This window comes from Trachymyrmex cornetzi, unplaced genomic scaffold (genome assembly GCF_001594075.2).
Source record: "Trachymyrmex cornetzi isolate Tcor2-1 unplaced genomic scaffold, Tcor1.1 scaffold85, whole genome shotgun sequence".
Classification (NCBI taxonomy): Eukaryota; Metazoa; Arthropoda; class Insecta; order Hymenoptera; family Formicidae; genus Trachymyrmex; species Trachymyrmex cornetzi.
The window spans coordinates 1,533,566-1,537,257 of record NW_017300191.1 but is presented as its reverse complement, the minus strand read 5'-3'; the positions used below and the strand labels follow the sequence as shown (position 1 = coordinate 1,537,257).

Genomic DNA, 3,692 nt, shown 5'->3' with positions numbered 1-3,692 from the left:
CCCCCCCCCCCCCCTTTTCTTTTCTCTTTTGCCATTTCGCGAATTCTAATAAAAATTGATCCGCAGTGAGATTTCGGGGAAACCGCTCCCGCTCTTTCCCGAGATTGGCGCCGAAGTCGGGCCTATCTCGAGGCACGAGAACTCCTGGACGTAGCGTTCCAGGAGTACCTTAGAGACGTTTCTAGAATCGAGGACGCGCCTCAACCGTCCTATTCACCACCACCGGCTCTGCCGGCCCCTCCACCTCAACAATCAAACATAGAAAACATAGAGGCAATATCTCCTTCACCTGCGTTCCCAGACGCTCTGACGGAGCGCATTTTCCCGGATACCCCACCGCCCACTCCTGACTCCTTCCTCCAATTCGCTCCCTCATCGCCTCGTCCATCCTCTCCCGCGGATTCCACGTCAAGCGTGGAAATCCTTGAAGAATTCCCCGCTCCTCCCCCTAGACTCACCCGACGGTACATCCAACCGGGTGACTCCTTCGACCCAGTAATTAGCCGCTTCCCACGTACCACCAATCCTCTCCCGCCGGGCACTTACACGATCGGCCCGAATTACTTTGATCCTGAAGAAATCCGCGCTGCCATAACCGGACATCCTCCCGATATACACATAGCAGTGTACATTCCTTCTTCTCCCTTCCCATATTTAGTCCCCATTGACTTCTTCAATGACACCTTTCCCCCTTCCTCCATCATAATTAACGAAATTAATTAACCTAACATGTATTGCCTCTCCAACAACACACACACATAACACTATCAAACCCAATAGCGCACAAGTAATCAATAATTGTACAGATATACCACTAACCATATCGACTTGTCAAGTTTTTCTTCGATGAATCTAAATCTAATGAATATCATTAACTTAAATTTAATTACGAAATATATGTAACCTCAGCAATTATGTTTTTATTTAATTATAAAATTTATGCGAAATTTATGCGAACCTAATGATAACCTGTAACTTAATTCGATTACAAAATATGTGTAAATTCAAAACTTATGCTTTAATTTAATTATAAAATTTGTGCAAACTCGACAATTATATATACTTTAATTTAATTATAAAATTTAAGATTATGAAGTTTATACAAATAACTATCACATTCCTTTGTAGTTTACTTTAGTAATAAAACGAAAGTCTATTTAATATGATTTCCTTCAGTTAATTTTTAAATTCAAAAGACCTCGTACTCTCGCCGTTTCCCAAGGATCCCACCTGGTCCACTCCCGAGTTATAAAGATTCATTTCTTTGACTCAAAATTGGACCGACGTACGCACTGCTCAAGGAAACAGGCGTTATAGCGTCCCTTCAAGACGTTGACTCATATTCCGGATAGGAAGTGCGTCCGACTCTCAGGTGTTCGCCACTGCGCGTATACCTGCGAGATAAAGTCTAAACGTCCTTCCATACCTTCTACAACTCCATCCTTGTCTCTCCCGTTTAAACGTATTTCCAAGGGCTTGGACGTAACATATTCAAGACCGCCTTAAGTTCAGTCTTAAAATGTCACGAACCAATCAGAGGGCCGCATTAGCATCTTAAGACATTACTTAAGATGGTCTTGAAATAAGAATCGACTATGAATACCGGTCTATGCGCATCATGCATGAAACGCAGCCCAAATTGTCGGGACATTACAGATCGATATATAAATCTCCCCAGATAACAAAATGTTTCTTGGCATAAGAAAAAAAATAAATGCTTAGCACAAGTTTCTTTTCAATTGCCATCATGTTGCTGTCACCAGGGCAATAATAATTTCGTTTAGATTAACCTAAAGACATCATGCGGACAACGGTTATTTGCGCAAACGAGCGGAAATACTGTAGCAAACCTATTGTCATAAATGTTGCTACAATCTGGAAATCGTTTTTGTTTAAATATTTAGTCCACATTTTTGTCAATCAAATGGAAATGGAGCGTCGTCGAGCAGTATGCGGTATCGCCACCAGAGGGATGCATCAAGTTAAATTTCTCGATTTTAAAAAAGGACGTAGAATAGAATAAAAGACGCAGCATTAAAAGACTTTTCAGCTGTGTTCTAATGAAATAATTTTTTTAAGTAAGCCCCAAGAGCTCTAAGATAAAAGCATAATACTTTTTTTGAAATGTTTATCGAGTAAATGAAATCTCCTGATACTTTAATACGTATTTTTTTCTACTTTGTAATTTTATTCTATAGTAACTTACATCTGTCAACCCAATGCCCAATGAGTAAAATGTCTAAAATCAACTCATAAATCACTTTAAAATATCTTTCATAGTTCTTTATGAGATATCTTAAAGATATCTTTAAAGTTCTCTTGTGAGTCGATTTTAAACATTGAGAAGCATTGTTAGGGATTAACCCTTTTTACTGCAACAGTTTCTTTCATATTGCTAGCAAATTTGTTTTATGTGGAATTAATTTCTATATCATGTTGCCGTGTGACTGTCCTAACTTATGAAACTTATAAGAGAGAAGGAAATTGTTTCCTTCCAGTTGCGCATAAACGTTTATAGTATATTGCCGCCGATATTATAAGCAAAATCGGAAGCCGCTTTTCTAAAAAAAGATGGCAACTGAAGCGCCGCAATTTGTATTAAATTTATAGCAACATGCAGGAAACTTGCTATCTGGGTCCGAATTTATTGAACGGAATAAAAAATCGTTTAGTATTAAAATAGACGCAAAATTGGGAGGTGCTACAATGGACTTTATACTAAAATTATACTAAAAAAAAGGTTATGCGTTTCGCGGGTTTCCTCTGTGTCCAGATCCATTCTTGAGATGCCAACGTTTCGTGAACCTTGCAGTCCACTTCATCAGGGCGAGGAGCAGCCTGATATGTTCCTCCAGGCCGTTCCTTTTTATATTACGCTGCTTGTTGGGGTGGTAGGGGTGGACGGAGAGGGGGAACGGATTGTGGGAGGGGAAAGAGATGGTGGAATTGGTCGGTCTTCAATAATCGGGAGAATGGTCTTCCATATTTTATTTATGTTGTAGCCATTATCTCTATTTAAATTGTTAGGGTGTTTTTGTATCTCTATGGCTTCTCTATACTTTCTTGGAAAGTATGATGTACTGTTGGCTATTGTGGTCGTTTTGTCAAATAGTATTTAATGTCCTGTTTCGATGTTGTGTTCTGATAATGCCGACTGCGTGGTGTGTTTTAATCTGACATCACATTAGTGTTCTTTGATCCGTAGGTTGACCATTCTCCCGGTTTCTCCAATGTATACTTTCCCGCAGGAACAAGGTATTTTGTATATTCCTGCGGAACTGAGCTCAGTATCAGGCTGCTCCTCGCCCTGATGAAGTGGACTGCAAGGTTCACAAAACGTTGGCATCTCAAGAATGGATCTGGACACGGAGAAAACCCGCGAAACGCATAACCTTTATACAGAAAGCACCCGTGAAAGCCTCAAGAATGTTATACTAAAAAAAGTTAAAAATTTACATTTTTACTATTATCGACTTTTTTATTTGACGTCGATCAAGTTTGGCTGTCACTCCAGTATCCCCTTAAGGAGGTTGTAAGGTAAATGCAATATGTTAAGAACTACTTGAAAAAATTACAGACTATTCTATATTATTATTAAATTTCATTTAATAATAATACAAAAAAAAATAGAAACAATTGACCATCTGGATCAAAAGTTATTTAAATAAGTAGTAATATTTTTTAAATTTGTA

The 3,692-nt window shown here is 38.8% G+C and overlaps 1 protein-coding gene and 1 long non-coding RNA gene across 2 annotated transcripts in view; one reads left to right on the top strand and one right to left on the bottom strand.

Moving 5' to 3' along the window:
- The window catches only part of LOC108769089 (synaptotagmin-2), a 19,262-nt gene that overhangs the window by 14,554 nt on the left and 1,016 nt on the right, over positions 1-3,692 (bottom strand). The gene's annotated exons all lie outside the window — the stretch shown is intronic.
- Positions 1-3,692, top strand: part of LOC108769091 (uncharacterized) — a 19,440-nt gene that overhangs the window by 15,083 nt on the left and 665 nt on the right. The window lies entirely within an intron of this gene.